The sequence below is a fragment of the Zingiber officinale genome, chromosome 2A (genome assembly GCF_018446385.1).
Source record: "Zingiber officinale cultivar Zhangliang chromosome 2A, Zo_v1.1, whole genome shotgun sequence".
NCBI classification, from domain to species: domain Eukaryota; kingdom Viridiplantae; phylum Streptophyta; class Magnoliopsida; order Zingiberales; family Zingiberaceae; genus Zingiber; species Zingiber officinale.
The window spans coordinates 170702555-170717383 of record NC_055988.1 but is presented as its reverse complement, the minus strand read 5'-3'; positions in this window follow the sequence as shown (position 1 = coordinate 170717383).

Below are 14829 nucleotides of genomic sequence, written 5' to 3'. Positions count from 1 at the left end.
AGGGTTAGATGGAGAAACTCATAGATCAAGAGGAGTAGCCCTTGTGGCAAACAAGGGAAAGGGAAAGAAGAAGAAATCTTCATCTTCACCATCCTCCGACTCCAAAGAATCAAGCGCCTCAATGGATAGCGATCAAGAGGCGTATATGGTAAGGAAAATGAGAAGGGCATTTAAAAAGTTTTCAACTAACAAATCTCATGCTAGGAAAAGCTCAAGAAGCAAAAGTAGAACTAGAAGGGTCATTTGCTATAATTGTCAAGGAGAAGGACACATAAGAGATGATTGTCCTCTCCTGAAGAAGATGGAAGGGAAGAAGAAGGAGGAGAAGAAGACAAAAGAAAAATGAAAGAAGGCTCAAAATCTAAAAGCAACATGGGATGATCCATCGGAGGAAGAAGAGCACCATGTAGTCAATTTTGCTCTAATGGGAATTGATGATGTAGCCTCCACTTCATCCAAAAATGAAGAGGGAAAGAGCTCAAGTGAAGACGAAGAAGGGAGCTCAAGTGAAGGGGGAGGTCAAACATCGGATTCGGACATCTCGATAAGTGAGGTACATAAGCTTCCTCCTCATGTTTTAATTAAAATTATTTCAAGCACAAATGATGATTTGTTTAAGGCAAAAAGAAAGAACAAATCCTTGAAAAATGATATTTGCATGCTTAAGGAAAAATTAGAATCTATGATTATTAAGGATAATGATATGCATGCTTCTTCTATAAACTCAAATGATTCATGTTTAGAAGAAGAAAATAAGGCTTTAAGGGAAAAGGTAGAATACCTTACCAATGCTCTTAGAAAATTTGAAATTGGCTCTAAAACCCTAAACATGATTATTGGGAGTCAAAGGGCAAGTTTTAAGAAAAATGGGTTAGGATACAAGGAACCCAACAATGAAAAGACCTACCATTGTCTACTTGTTAGGGGCCAATCAAAAACCAAGACTGTAGATAGAAAATGGATCCCCAAGGAATATTTGGTTAACCCAATTAGAAAGAATTTCTATTGAGTGCAAAAATCAATCCTCAAGGGTTAGAGAATTTTAGGTTAGTCAATCATTAAAATCATAGTTCAAATCCTTGAAAAATGGTTGACTTGAGACCTTAAGGGGGAGCACTTAGCCTTGATAGAAATTCATGATCAAGGGGGCTAAGTAGAAGTTATCTTCATCTCACAATGATTTGCATTATTTTCTAACCTTAAATGTGAGATGATAGGATAATACAAATAATTCACTTATGCTTATGGCATCTTGATGAGTTATGAAATGTATCAAGTTTTAGTGATCATAGGCCAACTATGGGGAAAGCAAATGTTTAATTAATGAGCATCTTGCGCAAAGATCATGGTTGGACATTTTAAATATTTTGAAAACATTTTTATGTTTTATTTACTGTGATTTTGCTATTTTGAAACATATTATTGCAAAACAAGGTTTCAAATTGATACCACCTTGAGTGATTTTCAAAGTGGTTGAGTTTTTATCAAAACTTCAAAAATATGATAAATTTTCATGAAAACATATTTTTCCTTGGTAAAGAACATTATAATAAATGTGTGTTCAAAATTTCATGATTTTTTGAATTTTCTATGCATTTCTGAAGTTGACTTTAAAATGCTGAAAATTGGGTTGGTTTGTGTCAGTCGACTGCGACAGATAGCAGTCGACTGGTAGATGTTTTCCAGCACCTTCAAGAGCTGATTTTGGGTATTTTTAAGTCCACATTGATACAATAGTATGTGTATATATTTGGTACAATTTTTGATGGTGTCAAAGGGGGAGAAATGCGATGGTTTAAGTTAGAAACCTAACTATGTGCAACTATGTGCAAAATTTGAAAATTATGGTTGAGAGCATATGTTATGGGGGAGCTTGGGTATTATGCTTCATGTTTACATATTACTTCTAATTTTTATGTTGATATTTATGCCTAACTTAAACATATTGTCACACATCAAAAAGGGGGAGATTGTTGGTGCAATCGACCTAGGTTTTGATCGGTACGATCATAGTTTTGATGTGTGTGTCAAAGAGTTTAAGTTAGGTTCACCCTTGTATTTGATATGTGTATTTGAGTTGTGCAGGTTTTCAGGATACACATGCGACTCAGGTTGATGGCTTCGGGTTCGATGAAGGATGAAGCATCCGAGAGACCGTGGATAAGGCAGCGAGGACAAGGGCCGAGGGAAGCGACTTCGAGGCATACGCGAAGGATGACATTGGGGACAAGCCGCGGGCTTAAATGCATCCGAGGGACGAGAGTAAAAAGAAGTAGGCTTGAAGGCAAGAGGTTAAAGCTACAAAGGAAGTGTCAAATGAGTCGTAAGGGTGAGGGTACGAGTGCATGAGAAATTATACTTGGAGTAAAATCCTAGTTTTAGGGTTTTACTGTAGCAGTACTGTAGCGTTACCATAGCAGTACTGTAGCAGTCGGCTGCATGTTTTAGCAGTCGACTGCATGTTTTAGCAATCAACTGCATGTTTTAGCAGTCAACTGGTGTAGTTGACCGCGCAGTCGACTGGGTGCGAACAGAATGGTTCTGTTCGTTCTGTCAGTGTGGATCAATCGACTGCATGTTTTAACAGTCGCATGCACCAGTCGACTGCATGTTTTATCAGTCGACTGGTAAATGACCATTGGCATACTGTTGGTGCTGCGAAGTAGCCATTGGCTACCTCCAACGGTAACACCAGTCGACTGATGGTTTTGCCAGTTGACTGGTGCCGAGATGAGTTGATATGATGATCAACTCTCTCCTCTTATTTATAGGAATCTTTGGGGCTTGAATGAGGTTACTCATGATTGTTGAATAACTCCTATTCCTTGTCCAAAGCTTCCAAGTCATATTCTCTTCCTCCTAAACATAAGTTCATCTTGTAAGAGGAAGAGAGCCTTGTGAGAGGTTTGCTCCACCGAGAAGGAGTAAGAGCTAGCCAGAGATTGCCGGGGATTGATCCACCGAAGGATCAAGGGTTCGTCCACCTCAAGGACACGCCGTGGAGTAGGAGCAAGCAATCTCCGAACCACGTAAAGGATTTGTGTTAGTGTTTGCTCTTACTTCTTTATTTTCATTGCTTTAGTTTTCGTATTCCGCTTGCGTAACTAACCTTGTAGAGAAGAATCGAATTGGGGGTGACCTAGCTATCCAACCCCCCTTCAAGCCGGCCACCGATCCTCTTACAATTCCATCCCATGTCGCTTTTAGACTTTTGTGCTACGTTCGAGTCGATCTTTTGTTCTTTTCCTTGTCCTCTAGCTTTGAGTAGTGGTCCTTTATATGCCCTTCTTCTTGACAGTTATAACATCAGACTTTTCATTTGCTTCATGAATATTTCTTAGCCTGTGACTTATTAAATTTGTTAGTTTTAAGGAATTTAGCAAAATTTTTTACCATAAATGCAGCCTCATCTTCGTCAAGTGATGTGTCTGAATTTGGTTCGCCTTTCTGGTTAGCTTTCAGTGCTACGTTTTAGGTTGTCTTTTCTTCTTTATTCTTTAGGCTTGCACATCTTGATTCGTGAAGTTCAAAAGTAGAAAATAAATTTTTTAAGGTATTAACCTAGAGGTCCTTAGAGATGTAGAAAAAGTCGACTATCGATGTCCACTCGGGTGTTCTTGGAAATGAATTTAAAGTATATCTTAATGAATCCCGCTTTGTTATCTTTTCTCCGAGATTCATGAGTCTGGTGATCAGATCTTTGATCCTCAAGTGTAGATGTGCTACTCTTTCACTTTCTTCTATTCGGAGGTTACTGATTTAATTCTGGAGTAGGCTCGTCTTGCGAGTTTTACCTCCAAGATCCCTTCATGCAGTTCTAGGAAATTCTCCCAAAACTCTTTGGCTCACTCATAGGTTCCGATCTTGTTGACTTCTTGTAGTGGTAAAATACTCAGCAGATGGAATTTCTACCTTGTCGTTTTCCACGAAGTCGGTTTGCTTATTCTTCGTTCATTGATATTCTTCTTTGTTAGCTCCTTGTTGATCCTTAGGTGCTACAAAACTATATTTCATAATTAAAAATAAATTGAAATTTGTTTTGAAGAATACCTCCATTTTCTTTTTCCAAGTCATGAATTCCCCCTTAAACATAGGCGGGTAGATGCTTGGTCTGCCCATTTTTTATATACTTCGGTCACCCGTTAGTTATTCTGAAACGTCTTCGCTCTGATACCACTTGTAAGTCCCCGTGCAGTCGGCAAGAGGTGGGTGAATTGTCTTGAAAAAACATGTGACCCTGCTCGCTTATGACTTTAATTAAAAAAAACACTTTAAAAGGAAACTAAAAATACATAAAATAAGTATGAGACACAAACGATTTACTTGGCTTGCAACCGGGGAGGTTGCTAATATAAGGCAAATGAAGCTCAACTACTTGACTCCTTATTCGACACAAGTCGGAGGCAGAGAAGCCTCATACAGGACATTATAGCTCAGACTTTGAAGAACAGAGTAAAATAACTTGAATACAGAAAGTGTTGTTAAAATGAAAAGCACCAGGGCTCTTGTTATAGGCTCACTGGTTAAAGTAATTGTTTGCTGATGTGGTGCAATTCGGGCCCCTGGACCCTCTCTAGGCACCCCTAGCAAGGCAAATTCTATCTCCACGCAACGGCTACATAACGGTGAAGTAATAAGAATTTATCCACTCCTGAGCGCCTAGACCTCTGCTGACATGGCCACAGCGATGATCCACAGCAACGGACACCTCTTCAACACCAAAACTGGTTTGAGCGCTTGGACCAACTCCGGACGCCTGGACTTGGTCCAAGTGCCCGAACAAGTGTCAACTTCATATTTGACTCTTTGTCCGGCCACTCTGGTCACTTGGGTGATGCTCCGACCTTCCAGAGTTAAGCTAACCTAAACCCAACTCCAGTCTTCTCCTCGAGCAGGCTTCCGCTCTAATTTCTCATCCCTCAGAAGCGTCACACGCCTTCTTCTCATTCCACCAGCGTACCCTTCTCACAGCTTCTCGTCTCTCGGATGCACCGAGTCCGTCGACTCAATTCTCATGTCATCCTTCTCGTTTGCCGCATCTTTCGCTCGACTTCTTGTGTTCCTAAGTCCCTTCACACTCAGACGCAAGATATCAAATATAGCAAAACCTAACTTGACTTGGTTGATCGCATCAAAACCAAGATGGGGTACTTACAAGTTGAACCTTTTAGCGTACGCTCTCAGCGCCTCCTTAGGCCCTTACATGAGGGAAAATAGGCTAAGCGTGGTCTTGTGGTATCAGTGACTGCTGGCGAAGTGATGAAGGAATGCCTTACAAAAATCCTTAAAATAGCAAATGGACTCGGTCGGGAATCAGTTGAACCATCTTTGCACCAAACCAGAGAGAGAGGTAAGGAAAATTTGACACTTGACATCATCTGTATACTAATAAAGAATAGCATCATTTTTAAATTTGAGTAGATGGTCCTCTGGGTTGGTCGCTCCTCTGTATTCACCGATTGTTAAGGGTTAAAAGTGGTTTGGCAATTTGTCCTCCATTATTTCCTAGGAGAATGGGATATTGACTCGCTTGCAAGAGCTACTAGCCATTGGAGCTTTCCCCTTTCAGATGTCCCGAGTGGGCGTGTTTTCAAAAGATGAGCCTTGTGGCCTTTCCACTTGGCTCATATCATAGAAGGGTATGCGGAACAACGCTTGATGATACACGACTGGGGATGAGCGCATTGGTGCAATTTACATTAACGGTCTAACTCAGGTTTTGATGAATAACAAGTAAGTTAAGTTAGGTTTTGTTGTGATTTAACCACTTGATTAAGTGTGCAGGAAATTCAGCTAGGTCGACAGATGGACTGGATGGCTAGTACGAAATTCAGATAAGTCGACAGGCTAACCAGATATCTGGCAAGAAATTCACCTAGATCGATGGGCCGACCGGATAGCTGATACGAAGTCCAGATAGGTCGATGGAGTGACCAGATATCTAGCAAGAAATCCAACTAGGTCAACGGACTGACCAGATAGTTGGCATGAAGTCCAGACAGGTCAACAGGCTGACCGGATGTCTGGCAAATTGGTAAGTTAAGGTAAGTCACTGGAGGAGAATGACCAAGTGAGGACGTATCCCGGTTGAAGGGACAGTAGGTGTCGATTCAGTTTAGGTCCATTTGGGATCCCTAAGTTGAGACCTTAACTAGTTCCTGGTCCTAGGAGGACATGAACTAATTACTATCCTTTATTAATTATTATTTATCCTAATATTTGTTTTCTAAGTTATTTGGACTAACGTTGTTTTGTAAGACAAAAGGAGAAAAATTGCCTTCGGATGAACAGTACCGAAGGTGGCCTCAAGCAGTGAAGGCGTCTTCGTACTGTTCATAGAAGGCACATTCTATGGCTATGGAAGGCGTACGTCTTTCGCAGGATAAATTTTGGCCGAAGTCATGGATAAGTGTCGGGCTGTTCGAGATTTAATTTGCCTCATTGGAGGTGCCTTCCATGGCTATGGAAGGCGCCTTCCATGCCTTTTATAAGGTTGTCTCGAGAAGACATTGATATAACACTGATATATGAGCTACTGAGCATCCGTTTAAGCTTCCTACTGCTCCAGGCTCTTGCTATGACTCTGCTGCGAAGCTTCTATGCCCGACAACTGCTCCAAGAACTTCTGATCGCGGCCAGCAGACCGACACTGAGACACGAGTGCTCCTACTTCTATTTCTAGAGTGTCTATAACCTTTCATTTGTGTACTTGATTACTGCAAAAGGACAAGTGTGGTGTGTTGCACTTGTTCAAACTTTCTTTTGTGCTCGATTTCCTCTTTTGGAGGTACCGGAAGAGGCCATTAGTGGATGACCCGTTGATAGGTCCACGGGACCTGGGTCTTGGTGTATGAGTCGTCGAAGGTTCTGAACCAAGTAAACTTCTTGTGTCTTTCTCGTGTCTTTTAAATGATCTGATTTCATACGTATTTTCTACTTCGCATACTTGTGATTTTAAAATCAACAAAATGAGTTTATGAAAACCATGTGATTCACCCCCCACTCTCACGTGTGAATCGATCTAACAAGTGGTATCATAGCCGGTACTACTCTGAAGTGGTGCAACCACCAATCAAGCCGGGGGGAAACGGTTTCAGTTTTTCTTATTTTCAGTAAAACTTACCTATTCAGATTTTCTCTGCTCGTTTGTTTTAACTCAAAATTAGTACAATACCTCTCAAATTCTTCTATTTTTATATATATATCTCAAACTCTGTTAATCCAAGACCAAGTCTTGACACTCTTTTTTTTATCTATCTACAACTACGAAATGGCGTAAAACAAAGGATACAGCACTGTCCGTCCTCCCCTCTTCAACTGTGATGACTTCCCATAATAGAAAAAGTCGATAGAGGTATACTTGAAAACGGACCTTGACCAGTGGTTCAGCATCCAGAGGCTACAAAGCTCCCGTCGACAACGCCGGAATTCCAATGGACCCGGAATATTGAAATCCAAAAATAAAGAAAAAGGCTCAGATCAACTTCAAGGTTTTCAACACAATTCAGTGCGGGCTAACAAAGGAAGAATTAAACCGCGTCGACCCACACAAAAATGCAAAGGAGTTGTGGGATAAACTCATCGAATTGCATGAGGAAACAAACGATGCGAAGGTAACAAAAAGGGACCTTTATTTAAATAAATTATTTAACATAAAAATGTTGCAAGGAAAATTTGTGAATCAATTACATGTAAGGATAAAAGACAACCTCAACAGACTTCACACCATCAGCCATCAGATAGAGAATCGTGACTTAATAAGGTATGCTCTAAACGTGTTTCCTCGAAATGCACTATGGGCATCCATCATGGATGCCTATAAGATTTCAAGAAACTTATCTAAATTAAAATTAGATGAGTTATTTTGTGAATTAGAGATGCACGAACAGACTAAAGCCAAAATCGAGAAGGATATTGCTTTTATTGCAGGAACATCAAAAGAATAGTCCAGAACCAAACCTCAATCTGAAATTGAGTCTGGCCAAGACTCAGAGGATGAAGAATGCCTAGTGAACCTAGTAAGAAAGATGTTCACCAGGAGAAAAAAGAATTTCAGCAAAAAGGACCTGCAAAAGATCAACTCCTCCTCCAATTCCAATAGCAAGAATGTGACCTACTTCAGATGCAACAAGAAAGGGCACTACAAGGCCGACTACCCGAATATGAAGAAAAAGAATGTCTTCAAAGTGACGTGGGATGAATCGTCCGGAGATGAGTCGGAAAGTGGAGAATTGAAACACACCAACTACCTCGCGCTGATGGCTTACGAATTAGAATCGGAAGATGGGTCCGAACCTGAATTGAGCCATGAGTCTGTAGGATCGAAAAGAATTTAGATATCTCCACAATTGCATGATATTATCCACTTTGGGCCTAAGTCCTCATGGTTTTTCTCTTGGGCTCTCCCCAAAAGGCCTTATACCAAATGGAGATATCTTTCTCTTATAAACCTATGATCTTTCCCATGTGTTTTCAATGTGGGACTATGTTTGCAACCTTGCAACCCCAACAATCCCCCCTCAAACAAAGGACCACGGGCTTCCCACGTCCGATCCTTGACCCACCAGGTCTTCCTGCCCCTCGGTCCATCTGACCTATTAGGACTTCCTGCCTGGTGTCTAGTCCTCTTGATCCGAACATAGGAGCCCTCACTTTCTTTATTCAAGGTCAATATTGTACCCACATGGCTCAATCAGATCACAGCTCTTGTGCACAGTTGGCGGTTAAACCTTCTGGCAGTCCAGGCTCTGATACCAATTGTAGGATCGAAAAGAATTTAGATATCTCCACAATTGCATGACATTGTCCACTTTGGGCCTAAGCCCTCATGGTTTTGCTCTTGGACTCTCCCCAAAAGGCCTCATACCAAATGGAGATATCTTTCTCTTATAAACTCATGATCTTTCTCATGTGTTTTCTATATGGGGCTATGTTTGCAACCTTACAACCCCAACAGAGTCCACACTTGTTTCTGAAGGTTCCGATGAGGTATATTTTTCTTTAAGCAAAAGATTTTTTAAAATTATTACATGTTTAAATGAGAAATTAACTAACTCTAAAAATTGCATAAATTAACTAACAAAATAAAATAACAAACTTAATGAACAATTAAAATCAAGTTCAATAACTAAACCAATTTAAGCTGAAATTTCAACTCAAGTTGCAAAACTTGAGGAGGATAATTTCAGACTGAAAAATGAAATAATTGAACTAAAAGAATTACTACAAAAATTCACAACTACTCTGCTGCGAAGTTGCTACGCCCGACAACTACTCCGAGAACTTCCGATTATGGCCAGCAGACTGACACCAAGACACGAGTGCTTGTACTTCTATTTCTAGAGTGTTGGTAACCTTTCATTTGTGTACTTGATTACTACAAAAGGACAAGTGCAGTGTGTTGCACTTGTTCGAACTTTCTTTTATACTCGATTTCTTCTTCTAGAGGTACCGGAAGAGGCCATTAGTGGATTACCCGTCGATAGGTCCACGGACCTGTGCCTTGGAGTAGAAGTCGTCGAAGGCTCCGAACCAAGTAAACTACTTGTGTCTTTCTCATGTCTTTTAAATTCTTATTTCATACGTATTTTCCACTGTGCACACTTGTGATTTTAAAACTGACAAAACAACTTTTTGAAAATCACGTGAATCGCACCCCCCCCTTTCACGTGTGTATCGTTCCAATAGAGTGCATAGGCAGAATGTTGATCGGTTGAGCAAGTGCTTGCATGAATCTGGTTGGAGGGGAGGAATCGATTGGAACCCGGTCAGGCCCTCCACTTAGGTTCCTCGTTCGGTATGAGGGTCTATCATTGACATAGTCGGGTCATTTGGCAAAATACCCCCGGCTGCTACTTGTTGTTGTTGCACAAGCCTCTGCGCTTGGACGGTTATTAGCAGCTCCAAATCTTCATGCAACAAAGTAACTATAGTGAACCGTCCAATCTCCTCCATTTTGTGTTTCAAATTCAAGCTAAGTTCCCACAGACGACGCCAAATTTAATTCTGTCTAAAATCGGGGAAGATGGTGCCCTTTGGGAAATGGAAAAGAAGACCATATGTCGGGTATCAGGACCGTCATGCAGGCACTTTGGGAAATGGAAAAGAAGACCATAGGTCAGGTATCAAGACAATTGTAACGACCCACCTTCTACTAACTAGGCTATAAGGTCGATCGTCACATTATGCTGTGCTAAACTATTCCCGGACCATCTCTAGAACTAGATGCGGAAGCTGAACTAATTAAAATTTTGCTAAGCTGTTAACATTTCTTGGTGCTACATGTACTAAGGAGTGTAATCTAAAGTATACCTAACATATACTACATCCCCTATGGTCAAGGAACTGAAATATATGTTTTCCAGCTGTTATCAGACCTCCCAATCGATCCACGGATCGATTGGAATAGTCGGATCGATCCAGTGATCGACTCAGCCGGCTACTGTATGCGGAACATAGGTTGGATCGATCCAGTGATTGATCCAGCATGCTACTGTGCCCGGGACGATAACTTGGATCGATCGGCTGATCGATCCAAGCTGGTCAATCGATACATTGATCGATCCTAGAGCTCTCTGTTCGCGACGGAATTGGCTGGATCGATCGGCTGATCGATCCAGACGCCCACTGTTCGTGATCTGAATCGCCCAGTCGATCAGTTGATCGATTGAAGACCCTCGAATCGATCGGTTGATCGATCCGAGTTTCTGATTTCGACCCAAAGGTCTGATTTCAGCACTGATGTGTGCCAAAACCATTACACAACACTATAAAAGCTAAAGGAAACATTCTACGAGGTAATGGCTACCATACTAAACATGATTAAGGCATAGAATACTAATTCATGGCATGTAAACATATGGAAACCAAAACTAACAAGGTTTTAAACTGTTCTCTTGCTAACTAACAGAAACATAAGATAACGCTTGCTATAAGTACTAATGCATACTGAACACGTTCTAATGCATAATAAAATAAAACTAGATCCCTAGGATCTTTATTCCAGTTCCTTCCACACACATCTTGATCTGCATTGACCTCCAGCCTCCACTGCTAGTCCATTTTCCTTTTACCTGTATCTGCAGTATAAGGAAAATAGTATCTGTAAGCTAAAAAGCTTAGTAAGAAACCATCTACCTCACTAAAACATGCATACGATGCAAATATGATTTTAAATCATGCTGTTTGAAAGGATATGCTAAGTATACTGGATAAACTAAACATGGCATGGCATATAAGCATACAATCATGGCATATCTAAAGCTGAACATGATATCAATCACAAGGTATCAATGAAGAACTAAGCTGATACTAAAAACTGAGCTAAGCTGATACTGAGCTACTGCTAGGACTGTACTGAATTCACGAACTAATTTGTGAAAGGTTGAAAACAATATACATATAGTAAGTAAAAATATTAAATATGCTGCTGATGGGCCCCGGCAATTGTACTTGCTGTGCGCACATCCCTAACTAGACCCGGGATTGCAAGTTCCAAATCTAGTAGGGTTTACTAGGTTAGCTAAACCTAGGGACGACTATGGGAGCCCAACCCAATGGATATCTAATCCAGTACAGTGCCACTGAAAGTAAAATACTGTAATAGCTAATACTATTTTGCTGAATCTAGGTTATCTGAACCTAGAACTAGGTTGTCTGAACCTAGAGGCGACTGTGGGAGCCTACCCATTCGGACATCTAGTCTCATAAAAGCTGAAATAAAACTGATCATGCTAATTAACATGTTCTATGGCATTCAACTAAATGCCCACTGTATCATAAGGCTGTGCTAGGCATTTTGTCGAGCATTTGGCGCTCTCTAACTCTCCTCTCGATCAGGGAGACCACCTCTAGGCACCCAGCAGCGTCCAAACCCCTATCTACAGAGGATACACGTGCTCGGCCCATCTAGAGATGCTCACTAATCCCTAATTCTGTGAAAAGAGTTAAAATACACACTATATGCTGACAAAATTCCATAAAACTAATCTAATGCATAAAAGAAAACACACGAGAGCTACTTATACTGCAGGTGAGGGGTTTCTTACCTCGTACGCTAATTTTCTTACAACTCTATTCGCTAAAATTCCGGTGGAGACGATCCTTTCGATGATCTCCTCTCTCCAACACGTTCTTCTCGCGGAGGGGAACGTTCTTGTATTGGAATCGCTGCCGAAAGATGCTCTTAGGGCCCTAGGGAGGGAACCCTAGGGTTGGCTTTGGCTTGTTTGGGCGCCGAGAGAAGGAAGAGGAGAAGGAGAGGGTGTTCGGCGGTGAGGGTTTTTGAGAAAGAGATGTTGCCGAACCAAACTAAAAAAATAACCCAAACCAACTTAAGTTTTTAATTTATATTAAGTGGGTAACTAGGCCCAACTCAAATATAAATATAAATGTTTCCCTTCTCTTTCAACACGGCCCTGCTGGGTTCACCGGTTACTAAGGCTAACTAAAGGTTTTGTGGACCCGAGAGGTCCCGGGTTCGATTCCCGCTTAAACCATTTTACTTTTCTATTTATTTTTGCTACTTCCGATACTCTAAAAATTTCAGAAAAATATCTAATAATTCCAGAAAAATCATAGAATATTCCTAAAATAGTTTTGAGAATTTTCGGGCGTTACAATCCCCCATATCTTATAAAAAGTTCGTCCTCAAACTTAGAATAATTCTGGGTACTTCTGTCTCATGCTGGCTTCTGTCTCCCAAGTTGCCTCTTCTGCTGTGTGACTATGCCAAATGACTTTGACTAATGGTACTTCCTTATTCCGCAATTTCTTAACTGCTCGGTCTATTATCTGAATAGGCCAACTGTCGTAGTTGAGGTCTTCGCGGATATGTACCGACTGAGGCTTAAGCACCTGGGTGGCATCTGGGGTATGCTTCTTCAGCATAGAGACATGAAATACGTTGTGGATAGCTGACATTTCCTGGGGTAGCTCTAGCTCATATGCTACCTTGCCCACTCTTCTGCTGATAAGGTATGGTCCCACATACCTGGGACTTAGCTTGCCCTTCTTCCCAAAACGCATTACTCCCTTCATGGGAGCTACTCTGAGGAACACTGAATCCCCAACTGAAAACTCTAAGGGTCTGCGCCGTGTATCAGCATAGCTCTTCTGGCGGCTCTGAGCTGTCTCTAGCTGCTGTGGTATCTGCTACTAGATCTGTCTGGAGTTCTAGTTCTTCTGCTCACCACTCTCATACCAGTAGATCGAGATCTACACCTCCGCCCATAGAGAGCCTCGTGGGGTGCCATGCCGATAGTGGCTCGATAGCTGTTGTTGTATGCAAATTCCGCTAACTCGGATATTTGCACCAACTTCCTTGAAGTCTAGGGCACATGCGGAGCATATCTTCGAGTACCGATTTACTCGCTCCGTTTGACCATCCGTCTGAGGATGGAATGTTGTCTGAACTTTAACTTAGTGCCCAACGGATTGTACACACTCCCAGAAGTGATGTGAATCATTGTCTCTGTCGAAATGATGGTTCGTGGGACTCCATGTAGTCTGACGATCTCCTGGAGATACAACTGAGCTAGCTTCTCCATGGAGTAGGATATCTTGATAGCTAAGAAGTGGGCTGATTTAGTCAACCTGTCGACTATTACCCAGATGGCGTCAAAACCATTCGTGGTTCTGGGCAGTCCCACTATGAAATCCATAGAGATATCCTCCCACTTCCATTCTGGAATCTGTATAGGCTGCAGAACTCCTCCTGGTCGCTGATGTTCTGCCTTGACCCTCTGACAGGTGAGGCAGATGCTAACATATCTGGCGATGTCTCGCTTCATCCCAGGCCGCCAAAAATAGTTCTTCAGGTCTTGATACATTTTGGTGGAACCTGGATGCATCGCATAGGGAGTCTTGTGAGCCTCATCTAAAATCCGTCTCTGTAGCTCCTCCTGATCTGGAACACAGAGTCTGTCACCAAAATACAACACCCCACTATCGGATACTCTGAATTCTCTACCTTCTGATTCTGCTAGCCCTTGTTTGATTTTTTGAATTTCAGGGTCCTGGTCCTGAGCTGACTGAATATCACCAAGCAAGGTAGACTCTAAGGTCATAGTAGAGAGCTGTCCAACGATGAGTTCGAGACCGAAATCTATAATCTCCTTCTGTAGGGGCGGTGACACGGCTGTAAGAGATAATAAGGTAGCACTGGATTTTCTGCTAAGTGCATCTGCTACCCTATTTGCTTTCCCTGGGTGGTAGAGGATGTCTATATCGTAATCCTTGTCCAGCTCTAACCATCTGCGCTGTCGCATATTCAAATCCTTCTGAGTGAAGAAATACTTCAGACTCTGATGATCTGTATACACTCTGCACTGAGCTCCATATAAGTAATGTCTCCAAATTTTGAGAGCGAACACTACTGCTGCAAGCTCAAGGTCATGAGTAGGGTAATTCTTCTCATAATCCTTGAGTTGTCTGGAGGCATAGGCGATCACCTTGCCGTTGTGCATCAATACTGCTCCCAGTCCCAACTTAGAGGCATCACTATAGATGTCAAAGCTACTGGTGTTGTCTGGTAGAGCCAAAATGGGAGCACTGGTCAATCTCCTTTTTAGCTCATTGTCGCTCTCACTCCTCCGTCCACCGAAATTTCTGCTCTTTCGGTAAGAGCACGCTGGGGAGGCTATCTCGGAGAAGTCCTCTACAAACTTTCTCGTAATATCTGCTAAATGACCTATTTCTTTGGCGTTCTTAGGTCTCTTCCAGTTACTTACTGCTATCTTCTTGGGATCTACCATAATACCATCCTTTGAGATGATGTGACCCGGGAAGGACACCTAATCTAGCCAAAATTCATATTTCGTGAACTTGGCG